Source organism: Triticum urartu, chromosome 2 (assembly GCF_003073215.2).
Source record: "Triticum urartu cultivar G1812 chromosome 2, Tu2.1, whole genome shotgun sequence".
In the NCBI taxonomy this organism is placed as follows: domain Eukaryota; kingdom Viridiplantae; phylum Streptophyta; class Magnoliopsida; order Poales; family Poaceae; genus Triticum; species Triticum urartu.
Window position 1 is genome coordinate 30,208,726 of NC_053023.1, and position 15,779 is coordinate 30,224,504.

A 15,779-nucleotide genomic window follows, 5' to 3' on the forward strand; every position below is an offset into this window, starting at 1 on the left:
GTCATGATAGGGCGAGAGCTGGTCGCTGTTCGAGAGGTTTCGAGTCCCTAAAGACTTATGCCGCTTAGAGCGAGGAGTCGGCTATGTCCGGCCTAGGCGTGTATAGCGCCCCGAACTCGGTCTTCCGAACACTAGGGGCTTCGCTGAAATTTAAAATTATAGAATTCTCTGGCTAAGTGAGAGTGATAACGCACTATAGTCCGATTGCCTTGTTCGTTGTGCTGAGCACCTCCCTCGAAGGACCCAAGAATGGGAAAAAGAGTGCTCAGGTTTATCCCGAACACCCCAGCACTCGTGGCATGGGGGCAGAAGCCGACAACTCGCCATCTCTCAGATTTAATAAACGGCCGCATAGAAGGTAATATTTTAAATTAAAACAAGCGTTGCATAGCGCATATGAACAAGTTTTCAGCGTACAGGATAACCCGAGCGAGTTTACTCAAATATTACATCCTTGGAACATTCATCCGCCACAAGGCGGGCACCCTTCAGGACGCCCTCATAATACATCTCATGGTGGCGATGCTCCTTGCCCTGCGGTGGCCCGTCCTTCACAAGCTTCTCAGCATCCATCTTGCCCCAGCGCACTTTAGCACGGGCAAGCGCCCTACGGGCGCCCTCGATGCAGACGGAGCGCTTGATGACTTCAAGCCATGGACAGGCATCCACCAGCCGCCTCACCAGCCCAAAGTAGCTCCCAGGCATGGCCTCTCTAGGCCACAGCCGGACTATGAGACCCTTCATGGCCTGTTCAGCCACCTTATGGAGCTCGACCAGCTGCTTCAGCTGGTCGCTCAAGGGCATCGGGTGTCCGGCCTCAGCATACTGAGACCAGAAAACCTTCTCCATCGAGCTCCCCTCCTCGGTCCGGTAGAAGGCGGCGGCATCTGACACGCTGCGGGGCAAATCTGCGAATGCTCCTGGAGAGCTCCGGATTAGGGTAAGTAACAAGTAACTCACTTTCACGTGCTTGCTTTGCATAAAGAATGCCTTACCCGCCGCTATCTTCTTCGTTGCCTCAATTTCCTGGAGGGCTTTTTGCGCTTCGGCCTTGGCAGACTTGGCGCTTCCCAGGGCCGCCACGAGCTCGGACTCTCGCATCTTTGAGTCAAGCTCCAAACTCTCGTGTTTTTTCACGAGAGCCTAGAGCTCTTGCTGCACCTCGCCAACCCGCGCCTCATGTTTCTCCCGCTCGGTGCGCTCTGTGGCCGCTTTCTTTTCGGCCTCGAAAAGCGCTTGCTTCAGGGTCGCCACCTCGGTCGTGGCCCCTAGCACATCAATAACGATCCTATCATTTTCTGCAACTGCATATTTTTTATACACAAATAGACAAGGCATTACGTACCTTGGTTCTCCTCGAGCTGCTTCTTGGCAAGGCTGAGCTCTTGCTCGGACCGCTCGAGGTTCTGCTTCAGCGCGTCAATCTCCACAGTCAGTGCGGCAGAGGCCAGCAGCGAAACCTGCATATGCATATCGACATACTTATGTTAGACTCCTGCGAAAATTACTAGATCCTTTATTCGGCTTTTCTTTGTGAACGCCAAACAGAGCATCAGGGGCTACTGTCTATGCGGTAATATTTTCATATATTTTTACATACCTCAAAGCCTGTCAGCAGGCTGGCACAAGCTTCAGTCAGCCCGCTCTTGGCGGACCGAACTTTCTGGATCACCGCACTCATGATAGTGCGGTGCTCCTGGTCGATGGAGGCGCTGTTAAGCACCTCCAACAAGTTATCCGGTGCCTCCAGTTGGACGGAGGTCACCAGCGTAGTAGGCTTGCCCTTCTTAGTGAGGGGCCGCCTGCCGGAGTTCGGAACCACTGAAGGTTCCGGTGCGGTGTCCGGCCCAGGGCCGGACTTGGAGCCCTTAGGAGCCTTGCTCCCTTTGCGCCTGCAGTGCGGGAGGTCGCCTTGCGGCGCCTCCAGGACCACCTCCCCTTGGCTTGGAACCTTTTGGGACAACACCTCGGCGTCGTCCGTGGGGCGAGGGGAGGTAGCGGTCGGAAGTGAAAAGCTATTCACATCTGACGAATCCAGGGAACCGCTCGACGATATGTCGATTCAGGCTTTGGGCGGACTTCATAATTATATTCGGCATCAGAAAGCTGTGCAATAAAGGGACACTATGAGTCACTCTAGTGTCCGAATACTTACAACTTCGCCAGGGGCTTGGCCCTTGGCGGCCACTCCTCGTCGATGTCGGCGTCGTTGGTGGAGTAGTCTGGAGGAAGGGTCCTTCCCTTCTTGGACCATCCGGCCTCCCCAGTTGGGGCGGCCTTCCTTTTCTTTTCTCCCCCTGCTGGGGAAGAAACCTCTTTTTCCTCCTCCTCGTCTTCATGGGAGGAGTGTGCCTCGGAGTCATCGGACGATGAGTCCGACACCACCGGGCGCCAGGAACTCTTTCAGGTTCCCGTGGCCTTCTTCTTGGCCTTCTTCTCCGGCACCACGTAAGCTGCCGGAACCAGCAGCTCCGCCAAGCGGGCGTCTGCTGGGCCTTCGGGCAAAGGAGCCAGACAGTTGATCTGTCCGGCCATCTTCTGCCAGTCCTGTCAAAGGCACGGGAGCTTAGATCCTGCATAGAGTCAAACTATGGAAGACAAATATCCTGTAAGAGGTAAAATAGCTTACCACGCTAGCTTGGCGCTGCGAGCAGAATCCGCGATCCTCGGTGGCAGAGGCGGGAGCCTCGGCGCCCTTGAATAGCACCTTCCAGGCATCTTCGTCCGTTTTGTCGTAGAGCCTGTTCAGAGTTTGGTGCTGGGCCGGGTCGAACTCCCACAAGTTGAAAGCCCGTTGTTGACACGGGAGGATCCGGCGGATGAGCATGACCTGGACTATGTTGACGAGCTTGAGCTTCTTGCTCACCAGGTTTTGGACACATGTTTGGAGTCCGGTCCGCTCTCCCGAACTACCCCAGGACAGGCCCTTCTCTTTCCAGGAGGTGAGCCGCGTGGGGATTCCGGATCGGAACTCGGGGGCTGCTACCCATTCAGGGTCACGCGGCTCGGTGATGTAGAACCACCCCGATTGCCACCCCTTTATGGTCTCCACGAAGGAGCCCTCGAGCCATGTGACGTTGGGCATCTTGCCCACCATGGCGCCTCCGCACTCCGCCTGGCGGCCGCTCACTACCTTCGGCTTGACATTGAAGGTCTTCAGCCATAAGCTGAAGTGGGGCTGGATGCAGAGGAAGGCCTCGCACACGACGATAAACGCCGAGATGTTGAGGATGAAGTTCGGGGCCAGATCGTGGAAGTCCATGCCGTAGTAGAACATGAGCCCCCGGACGAATGGGTGGAGAGGGAAGCCCAGTCCGCGGAGGAAATGGGTAAGAAACACTACCCTCTCATGGGGCCTGGGGGTGGGGATGAGCTGCCCCTCATCTGGGAGCCGGTGCGCGATGTCGTCGGGCAAGTATCCGGCTCTCCTCAGCTTCTTGACGTCTCCCTCCATGACGGAGGAGACCATCCACCTGCCTCCCGCTCCGGACATGGTTGGAGAAGGTTGAGGTGGGAAACGCGGACTTGGGCGCTGGAGCTCGAGTGTGCGAAAATGGATAAGCAAAGGAGGAAGAAGGCGTGGATGAAAAGGTGAATCCTTATCCCCTTATATGGGCGGACGAAACTATGCGTCCCCACTAGCCTGGTAAAACTCGCTTATCCCCCAAGCGCCGTAATCAATGGCACGGTTGGGTTACCCACGCCCGTATTGATGAGAATCCCGTGGTAAGGGGACACGATCTCTGCTTCGACAAGACGTGCCAAGGAAACCGCCTCACGAAACGCGCTGAGGTGGGAAAGTAAAAACGATTCAAATAAAGGCTTGGTTGTGGTGTGATGTCATGCTACAGAATACGTCAGCAGATTAGATTTGTGTAAATATTATTCTCTCTACGGTAGTATGTGGAACTTATTTTGCAGAGCGGGACACTATCCTTGTGTTCAAAATCTTCTATGAAGTATTCGAAGGAGGAACCCGCCTTGCAATGCCGAAGACAATCTACACGCCGGACTCGTCGTCATTGAAGCCTGGTTCAGGGGCTACTGAGGGAGTCCTGGATTAGGGGGTGTCCGGATAGCTGGACTATAACCTTTAACCGGAGTCCTGGACTATGAAGATACAAGATCGAAGACTTCGTTCCGTGTCCGGATGGAACTTTCCTGGCGTGGAAGGCAAGCTTGGCAATACGTATATTGTCGTGGAATTGTCACGGCAGATGTCCTTAGTGTCAGGACTTAGTCGCGAGGCCAACGCATCTATGCGGTAGCTTCAAGGGGTTGGTCGGAATCGAGAGATGCAAGGCGGATTATCACACAAGACGAGGATTTAGACAGCTTCGGGCCCTGGGAAACATCATCCGGAATAGCCCTACATGCTGTTTGTGGCTAGGTCTCATTATGCTCATGAGGGAGTCGCCGCATAAGCCGGCTCCTCCTTTGTGTCTAGCCCTAGATATTGTTTCTTGTTGCTTGTCCCTCTTTGGGGAGCCCTGCCCCTCCTTATATAAGTTAGAGGGGCGGGTTACATGTGGAGTCCTAGTAGGACTAGGACTAGTCTATCTTCTCTTACAAGTCCGGGTCTTGCTTCCTCGTAAAGGAAATATTCGTCATCCCTTTCCTCTTAATCCGGCCCATCATAACGTGAGCCGGCCTTCTGGGCTTTGGACCTTGTTGTCCATCTGACTCGCCCGCCGGGTTACTATGAGCCGCCAAGACCGGGCGGGTTACCCGTGAATCGCCAAGCTCCGGGCGGGTCATACTTCTGGCGGTTTACACCGCGGGGTATATCCCCGACATTAGCCCCCAGTTTAATTTGGATTTTATCCATGTTAAACTGGTCTGCAACATAAACATAAGAACAAACTTGATAGGTTGTACCCCGGGTTAAATATTCTTGTAAGCCGGCACCTGATCATCCTTAAGTCCTTGACATTTCTTCCTTGATATGTATCCATGATCTCATAGCAAATCTGCTTAGCAGATATGTCCCAATTTTACCAATGCAAAAGATCCAGATACTTCCTTTGAGAAATCCAGGTCAACAGGCCAGCTTCAGAGTCAATTTGCTGATATTGGTCTCTTGTTGAGAAATATTATAAGAAATAATCCATTTGAGTCGGTTTCCAAAGCTCCGGCTTAATAAACATATTGGACTCAAGATTCATCTGGTGATCCGCCGGTTTTAAGATGTAGAGGTTGGCTAGTTATAACTGCCAAAATTGCCGGCTTGTAAATATTGATAGCACCGGGTCATAACCGTTGCTGACGCCGGGTCATAATTATTGGTGACACCGGATCATGATTGTTGCAAACACTAGGTCAATCTGACCTGCTCAAAACTGAGAATTTGAAGATTTTTCCCCCTTATATGTATATCACCTGTAGCCCCCAAGTGCCGGGTTGTCATGCTTGCAGCAACCTGGGACTTGTAATTGCCTTATGCTCATAAAACTTCAACCAGTGTAGCCCCCAAGGCCCGACTCAGTAAGATATTACTGAGCTGGGACTTTGTATATAATTCATTGATAATAACATCATATGATGTAATCTCCACCATGGGGCTTGAACCCACGTCCACAAGGTTAAGAGCTTTGTGCTTTACCAACTGAGCAATGGATCCTTCAATATAATGGATTAAGACTTGTGTACCTTGAACTGTTGACAGGAGCAATTGGTAGCCCCCAAGGGCCGGCTCATTACGATGTGATGAGTCAGGTCTTCAATGAGGTAAGAAAAAATGACTTTGCATTAGCCCCCAAGTGTCATGGTGCATGCTTGCAGCGACATGAGACTTGCATATTTGATGTAACCTCAATTTGAATAATGTAGCCCCCAAGTGCCGGGTCGTAAGCCTGCAACGACTCGGGACTATTCCTTCCATTGTAGAATAAATCATATCCATTGATAAAATAATAGCCATTGCGCCAAAGCGACTTTGAATACCTGATCTGTTGATAAGTAAATCCGAAGCTTAAATATCCGGCGGCTCTTGACCGATGGTGATTTAATACGCCTCCATTGTAAGCCAGAATTTTTATAACCCGGTGGCTTATAGTCTTTGAGAAAATCCAGAACGGATAATCATTTTGAAGCATCAATTTTAATGATGAGTTTGGACTTTAAGCATTTATATAAGTCATAGTTCTGCGAATCCTGCACAGAATTTAAACAACATATACCCTGGCGACTTAACATCAAAAGCCAGGGCGGGTAACCACCCAAATATAGTCTTATTCTGCACACAAGTAGATCACAAGATCCCTATGATCCGTTGAATGATACCGATGGTTTATATGACCCAGACAGTGAGGGTGAGAACCCAATTCTGTAAAAGCCGGCACATATGATGTTTGTTATGTGCTGACAACTTTATTGACCAAGGTTAAGCCGGTGGAATCAAAGCCACTCCCTAGATGCTTTCAAATATGATAAAAAAAAAGTCTCGAGACAGAGTCAAATAACTGCGATTGCAAAAAACTGTACAAGAAACAGACAAAATTTTGAGGCTTCTGATTCGAATACGATCAGTAAACCGTTCCAAAGGGGTTAAGCTAAGATTCAAATACGATCATATAGCCCCCAGTGGCTTTGGCGATGCCGATCAAGAGGGTATCGACAGCTATGTTCTCTTTGTTGGGGAACGTTGCAGAAAACAAAAAATTTCCTACTCATTTCACCAAGATCCATCTATGAGTTCATCTAGCAACGAGTCATCGGATGCATCTACATACCTTTGTAGATCGCGAGCGGAAGCGTTCAAAGAACGGGGTTGATGTAGTCGAACACGACGTGATCCAAATCACCGATGACCAAGCGCCGAACGGACGGCACCTCCGCGTTCAACACACGTATGGAGCGGATGACGTCTCCTCCTTTCTTGATCCAGCAAGGGGGGAGGAGAGGTTGATGAAGATCCAGCAGCACGACGGCGTGGTGGTGGATGCAGGGCGTCACAGTAACAGGGCTTCGCCGTGTACTATGAGGGAGAGATGTAACAGGGGAGAGGGAAGCACCAAAGGCTGAGGTATGAAGTCCTCCCTCTCCTCAACTATATATAGGGGTGCCTAAGGGGGGTGGCCGGCCCTAGGAGATGGGATCTCCTAGGGGGGCGGCGGCCAAGGGGTGGGGGGCTTGCCCCCCAAGCAAGGGGGCGCCCCCCTTTAGGGTTTCCCCTAAACCCTAGGCGCATGGGCCCTTAGGGGTTGGCGCCCCAGCCCACTTTGGGCTGGGTCCCTTCCCACTTCAGCCCATGGGGCCCTCCGGGATAGGTGGCCCCACCCGGTGGACCCCCGGGACCCTCCCGGTGGTCCCGGTACAATACCGGTGACCCCGAAACTTGTCCCGATGGCCGAAATAGCACTCCCTATATATAATTCTTTACCTCCGGACCATTCCGGAACTCCTCGTGACGTCCGGGATCTCATCCGGGACTCCGAACAACATTCGGGTTACTGCATATACATATCTTCACAACCCTAGCGTCACCGAACCTTAAGTGTGTAGACCCTACGGGTTCGGGAGACATGTAGACATGACCGAGACGACTCTCCGGTCAATAACCAACAGCGGGATCTGGATACCCATGTTGGCTCCCACATGCTCCACGATGATCTCATTGGATGAACCACGATGTCGAGGATTCAATCAACCCCATATGCAATTCCCTTTGTCAATCGATATGTTACTTGCCCGAGATTCGATCGTCGGTATCCCAATACCTCGTTCAATCTCGTTACCAGCAAGTCACTTTACTCGTACCGTGATGCATGATCCCGTGACCAGACACTTGGTCACTTTGAGCTCATTATGATGATGCATTACCGAGTGGGCCCAGTGATACCTCTCCGTCATACGAAGTGACAAATCCCAGTCTTGATCCGTGTCAACCCAACAGACACTTTCGGAGATACCCGTAGTCTACCTTTATAGTCACCCAGTTACGTTGTGATGTTTGGTACACCCAAAGCACTCCTACGGTATCCGGGAGTTACACGATCTCATGGTCTAAGGAAAAGATACTTGACATTGGAAAAACTCTAGCAAACGAACTATACGATCTTTATGCTATGTTTAGGATTGGGTCTTGTCCATCACATCATTCTCCTAATGATGTGATCCCGTTATCAACGACATCCAATGTCCATAGCCAGGAAACCATGACTATCTGTTGAGCAACGAGCTAGTCAACTAGAGGCTTACTAGGGACATGTTGGTGTCTGTTATTCACACATGTATTACGATTTCCGGATAACACAATTATAGCATGAATAAAGACAATTATCATGAACAAGGAAATATAATAATAATGCTTTTATTATTGCCTCTAGGGCATATTTCCAACACTATTTGGTTCGAATACGACCTATGTTTGAACAGGAAGCCCCCAAATGACCTTAAGAGTTGTTTAGCGACGCTGATTCGAATACGATCCACGTCGATTGCCAAAGGGGTTGAGCTATGATTCGGATACGATCAAGAAGCCCCCAAGTGGGTTCGGCAGTTTGCCAATCAAAAGGGTATCGACAGCTATGTTCTCTTTGGTTCGAATACGACCTATGTTTGAATAGGAAGCCCCCAAGTGACCATATAAGTTTTGGCATTGCGCCGATCAAGAGGGTACTGATAGCTATGCCTGATGAGCAGGAAGCCCCCAAGTGACCATAATAAGATAAGCCGTAAGGCAGGATACCCATGTTTTGAACCGTGCATCATGGCAGCAAGTTCTCTTCGGTAACCATTAATTTGTCTGAGAACTCGAACTTGCGAGAGATTAATTCTTTTTGAACCGGAAATTCTTAAACCAGATATTGAGAGCCTCAAAGCTTTGTAAGGGACAAATTTACCTTGAGCCGGATGTTGAACCGGTTTTGAGAGCTTCAAAGCTTTGCGGGAGAGAGATGTCTCTTGAGCTGTATTTTAAACCGGAATCTTCATTTTGAGCCGGAAATTTTCTGACGACCTTTAAATATTTGCCAATAAAGCAGTAGCCTCCAGGGCCGGGTTATCTTCCCTTCAACGACCCGGAGTTCTTGAATTCATTGAAACCGGCTAATATTGCCGAGTCATACCATTGTAGCCCCCGAGTCTCAAGACGACTCGAGGAGTTGGCTTGATATTCTCTATATTTGACCATAGTAGAAGGTATATATCATTGGCGTTGATAACGCGATGTGAACCCACAGAAGGTTGAGGTGACTGCGGCGGGTTATAAATGATCCCGTATGAGCCGTGTCAGCAACTCGGCCAATGGCTCCTTCCAACTGGTTGTTTGAAGCTAACCAAACTGTAGTGGCGGCGACTTGTGCGCCTGCCCATTGAACCATCCAGTGCAGACGACGGTTGATAATATATGATAATTTGCCTCCAATTTGTTGGAAGAGAAACCGGGCTTCCCAAGTAGTGACTTGCTCATACTCAATAAACAGCTCATCCAGACAAGTGCGGCTCGGTGTGTCAATGTAGACAAGGCCGCGAGAGACGGACGGTAAAGACGACCGTAACATCAGAGGCGGCATAGACAGATGAACCGTCCCTGACGCTATAAGCCGGTGCGGACGGGCAAGTTGTTCTCCTTGTTGTAAGCCGACGTGGTCGCGAGAGACGGCCACGGCGTTGTAAGCCGGTGCGGGAGTCCTTTGAGTAACGACGACCACCTGTGCCAAAAGATGTTGCCGTGCCTCCATCTCCGCGGTATAATATCACCTTTGTAATGAATAATTTACCTGTGTATAAAAACATCATAGGGCAACGTAATGGTGCCAACAGGTTTAAAAATAGACTGATAAAAATATAAAGAAAGGATAACACCTGATTTTGTTTAGGTGACAGCTCCATATGCAGACCCGGCGCCTCATAGTATTTAACCAGATTTATTGAGCGGCGCTATTTTTGTCTTTTATCTGCAACTGCTGGAGCGTGGTCCGTGTACCTGCCGTCTAGACTGATGTAGACGGATGATGCTGAAATTTTGTAGAATCGCTGGCATTTTTGTACTGATGATGAAAATAGCAGACGGAAGTGTGAATCGTCTGTATTAGTACTTCGGGACCATGGCTTTTATACGGATTGCAACAAGTGTTATCTTAATCCCCCAATGAGTAGCATCACATCAAGTGTCACTTAGAGCCGGTCAAACCCAATGATTTTCTGCATGGCAACTTTTGCGTAAATACTAACGGCGCTCTGCTTTGATCTTCATGCAATCTTGTCATCCTATGGAGCCACGGGTTGAACCGTACAAAGGAGTGGAGCACGAGTCCGCAGAAGTGACTGCTTCCGGGTCATGGCTGGATCAATTGACTCGTGGCGTGTCCTTCTCCAAGTCAGAGCATGTGGTCTGATGCGTTGGTGTTGACCGAGGCTTGTTGTGCTGGCGTGGGAGACGGAGCCGGCCCGGGAACAGTCTGGTGTAAAGGCGCAGCGCAGGAGACGAAGCCGGCCCGGGAGTAGAGCCGGCGATCGGCGCAGCGGCCGGGGCTGCTGGCAGGCGAGTGACCCGGCGCACGCGGACAGTAGCGGGAGGCGCAGGCGCACCGGAGCAGGCGGTTCACGGGTGAGGGACGGACGACAAGACCCGGCGCACGCGGACAGTTCCCGGGCTTGGCGCGGCGGAGACGGCCCGCGACAATAGAGAAGCGGCGCGGTAGCAGGCCATGGCTGCAGAAGTTGCAGCGGCGGTTTAGAGCGGCAGAGCGGCTTGCGGTCGAGGTGATAAAGCCCGGCAGTTTAGCGCGGGGCGGTTCAGCAAACCGGCATCTCCCTCGCCGGCGACTCAGCGGGCTGCAACGGCAACTGATACTGAGTCGTGAAGGCGCGCCAGAACCTTGGCCAGACCGGCGACTCGGCGGAGGCAGCGATTTTGAAGGCCGCGGTGGCCGCTTGAAACGGAAGACGAAGCCCAGCAGCGGGGCAGGTTACTTGGCCGGCTCAAGGCGCGGCGGCGAGGACTTGAAGCTCTGGTGGAGGCAAAGCCAGCGGGCGGCGGAGGCGGGTCGAAACTGAACCAGCGGCGGCCTTGAAACGGGGCGGCTGAGAGACGAGTTCGTCCGGTGGACAACTCAGAGCAGATATTGGATGTGATTGACTTGCAACAACTTGACCTTGGTACTGATAGATTTGTTCGTGCCTCCAAATTGTGTGATACGGCTCCACACATCCTTGCATAAAAGCCTGTTCCAGATTGCATAGTAATTCTCCTTTATGGCATGCGAGAACTCGTCTTCTGCAAGTGGTCCGCACTCCCAAATAATTTTGAATCGAACCTGTGCAGGATATAAATGGCCAGAAAATCTGAAAACAGCCCTGTCAGCAATATTCAGTCCATCATCAGAAGCGGCCTCAAACACCCCGTAAAACTTTCGTTCGTTGTAGTCAAAGGAAAGAGTCAGTGGCGTACCCAGCAATGAAATGAAGGGTGTGCACACTCTAATTTCTTTTTCTACTAATTCAAGTGTCAGACAAAATATGGCAAAATAATAACATGAATAGCTCAATTCAAATTTCACAACAATTTAGTTCACAAAATATATCTCAAATATGCGAAATTACAATACAAATAGTCTTACACAAAAGAAGCACAAGTAGAAAATTACATCACTAGGTAACTCTACGTTTTTGCATTGCCATGAAAGCATCAACTATGTCATCTTCACTTACTTTCATGAACACATCTCGTTCAATAAATGTCACCAAGCAATCATTCAAGCGATCATCACTCATAGTAGTCCTCAACTTACTTTTCACTAGATTCATTGCTGAAAATACTCTTTCAACACCCGCCGTCGCCACCGGTAAAATCAATATCAATTTGATGAGTAAGTAGACCAAATCATAAAGAACATGCTTCTTTGTTGCAACAAGCATAATAGAGAGCTCACCAATATTACTTGCATTTCTAAACCTATCATCTTGTCTCATATCATCAATGAAAGTAGTAAGTTGAAATTCTAGCCTTATCAAATCTGTGCTTGATATGTCCATGGGATAGAATTCAGCAAGTCTCATTACCTTGAGTGCATCATAAGAAGCAAATGAGTTGATTGGATTCAAAGCCGACATGCAAATAAGCAACTCCGTATTAACCTCATCAAACCGATTGTCAAGCTCTTGAATGGTTTGATCAATGACACCAAGATATACCTCTCTTCTATAACGATCATCATTTCTTTGTACTTCATAATACCGACGTGATCTTCCATAATGCTCATAAGTATCCTCCCACAAAGGAACTTGAATGTCATGTTTGTTGCAAAATAAGGTTAGCTTTGCAAGAAATTCTTCCCAACCATGAGACCTCAAGTGTTGCATTCTACTCTTTGCCAAACTAACAAGTGCCATTGCATTAACAATATCTTGATCTCTCTTTTGCAAAGGTTTGGACAACTCATTTGTATAGCCAAGAATAACAAGCATCAAGTGAAGATTGAAAACAAAGTCAAATGATTCAATGGCTTGAGCAACTCCACGTATTCTTGTCCACTCACGTTTTTGTGAAGGATCTTTTCCAATAGCATCAAGTACTTCAAGGATTGTGGAATACATGCTAACAATGTGCATAATGGTTTTAAAATGAGAACCCCAACGAGTATCGCCGGGTCTAGCTAGTCCCGTCTCTTGATTTAGCCCACTTCCACTTTCAATCTCACCCATTTCAAGTGCTTCCAAAACCTTTTGAGCTCTAACATCTCGAAGCATGTCATGGCGCTTACAAGAAACTCCAACAATATTGAGCAAGTAAGAAACATGATCAAAGAACCACAAACATGGTTCATTTTCCTTTGCCACGGCTATAAGAACCAACTGAAGTTGATGTGCAAAACAATGGATGTAATAGGCAGAGGGTGACTCATTCATGATCAATGTTTTCAACCCATTAATCTCCCCTTTCATGTTGCTTGCCCCATCATATCCTTGCCCACGCATTTGACTAGGAGTCAAATGATGATCTTTAAGCAAAGTTTGAATTGCATCCTTAAGTGACAATGAAGTTGTATTGGCAACATGAACAACTCCAAGGAACCTCTCACATCCTCTTCCCGATTTGTCAACAAATCGTATGCAGAGAGCAAGTTGTTCTTTATGAGATGCATCACTAGACTCATCAGCTAGGGTTGCATAGTGGTCATCACCAATATCTTCAATAATTCTTTTAGTTGTTTGCACCGCACAACATTCAATTATTTGATTTTGTATCTTTGGACTAGTCAAGATGCAATTCCCAGGAGCATTGTTCAAAACAAGTTTATTAACTTCTTCATCATTTTCCGAAAGCCACTTAAGAAGTTCAACAAAGTTCCCCCTATTGCTAGATTCTTCACTCTCATCATGTCCATGAAATGCCAATCCTTGGTTCAAAAGAAACCTCAAGCATCTAAGTGAATAAGTCAGCCTAGCCTTGTACATACGCAAATCCTCTTTATCCACCCTCACCATTATGTTATCAATTGATGGTTGGGGTGCCACAAATAAATTGTACTTCTCTTGAGCTTTGTTGTGAATGCTGTTAGTACCACCCTCATGTTTGTCTAATGCATCAGGCTTATACCAAATTTTCCAACCACCTTTAACAAAGGCATCACCCTTAGGCCCCCCATTCGATTTGCCTTTGAACAAATAACACACAAAGCAAAATGCAGCCTCATATTTGACACTATATTCTAGCCATTTGTAGTTCTCAAACCAAACAAAGTTGAAGTGTCGATTTTTACCATACATTTTCTTGACTTCAAAGTTGTGTGCATATGGTTGGACTGCATTCTTTGCAATGTACCGTCTCCGAACTTCGTCTTGATCATTAACATCATAATCTAAAATAGGCACTGGTAGAAAAAAGCCCTTTAGTCCCGGTTCGCAACAGCCTTTAGTCCCGGCTGTGCAACCGGGACTAAATAAGCGCGACTAAAGACCCCCCCCCTTTAGTCTGTAATCACCACCCCTCATCACTTCTCAATTTATTCTTTTATCACCCCTCATCATTCCAAATCATCTAACTTCCCGACCGGTCACCCATCCCTCTCACTACTCCAGCCCAAGCACGCTTAACTTCCGGGTTCTATTCTCCCACGCTCCAAGTCTGCACTTGTTGTTTTCCTGACAATAGTAAGATGTCAATCCTATCAACCTTCAGGAATTTTGCTTGAGCATGAAGTGACACATTTCACTGTTTGAGTTTGAAACTATTGTTTTAAAAAACAATAATTATTTAGTAACACTAATATTTCTTGAATAATTAGTTTGACCATTGTTTGACCATAGTTTGACCAAAATTTGACCAGATTTGACCAAAATTGAAATAACTAAAATAATTATTTAGTAACACTAATATTCTAGAATAATTAGTTTGACCATTGTTTGACCACAGTTTGCCCACTGTTTGAATATTTTTCAATTTTTTCCACTCAGATCTTAAAAGCCCCGTAACTTTTTTTCTATTAGGTTTTTGAGGATTTTAAAAATGTTTAACGGGGTTCCCCCCCTTAAATTTGGATGTAACTTTTCGAGTAGATGATTTTTCATATAAAAAACTTTTTCATCCGAGTTAGTATGCAAAAGTTATGTCCATTTTTACAAATTTCAGAGAGATTTTGCAAATAAAGTCAAAATTCACATTTGCAAATTTTCCCAACAACTAGACCACATATCACATGAGAAACTTATTTTCTTTTATTTTTTTGACATTTCCATTATTTTCTTTTATTTTTTTTTAAAACTGAAAAGGCGATCCAGGGGGGGTAGAGTTTGAAAATGGGACCTTTAGTACCGGTTCGTGGCACGAACCGGGACTAAAGGTCTCAACCCCATTAGTTCCGGTTCGTGCCACAAACCGGGACTAAAGGGGAGGAGCTTTAGTCGCGGTTGGCCTGGCCAACCGCGACTAAAGGCCTTTGGGCACCTTTAGTCGCGGTTGGCCTGGCCAACCGCGACTAAAGCCCCTCACGTGCACCAGCTGGCCACCGAGCGCCCTGGGCCCAGGCATTTGGTCGCGGTTCGTCTGCCGAACCGCGACTAAAGACTTCATTAGTCGCGGTTCCTACAGTTTCGCGACTAATGGGGCTGGACGGAAGCCTCTTTTTCTACGAGTGAGGAATCCTTTCCCCTGGATCAGGTGGAAGCCTTTGAATATTATAGGACCTTGCATGTGGATGTTGGGGTGATGGTTGCCGTGGCGCTTCATCATCAATATCAATGTCAACCTCAGCATCGGAATAGACTGGAGGTGGATCAATATCAATGCCAATCTCTGCATCCGAATGGACTGGAGGTGGATCAATATCAGGTTCAGGTTGCTCTTCGGCTGCAACCTTTCTTGTTTTTGCCTCATAATTCCGGAAAAAGACTTAATGTCACCATTCCTCTTCATCTTCAGTTCTACAATTAGAACATAATGTCAGCAAGTCAGCAAGACAACAGAACAAAAAATGGCACACGTCCCAGTTTTCAAACATACATTTGTTTCAGAAACAACACTACAAAGCCGAAGCATTACAGTTACAGACATCATATAACAAACGAGATCTAGCAGTCGCATTGTCGCAGTGCAATGAGCAGTCCGGGTCACCTAACTCACCCACGACCGAGGCAGGGAGCGCTGGAGCAGGCGAGGACCGGGGGAGACGAGAGGCCGGAGCAGATCCTCCACAGACCGGAGCAGCGGCGGCCGTCTGCCGTCTGATCCGGTCGGCGCGACGGTGCCTTGGCAGGGCACCTTGGGAGGTGAAGCTGCTCGTGGTGAGTGGCGACGGGAAGGAGCTCCAGCCTCCAGCGGAGGCGGCCGAGCGCGA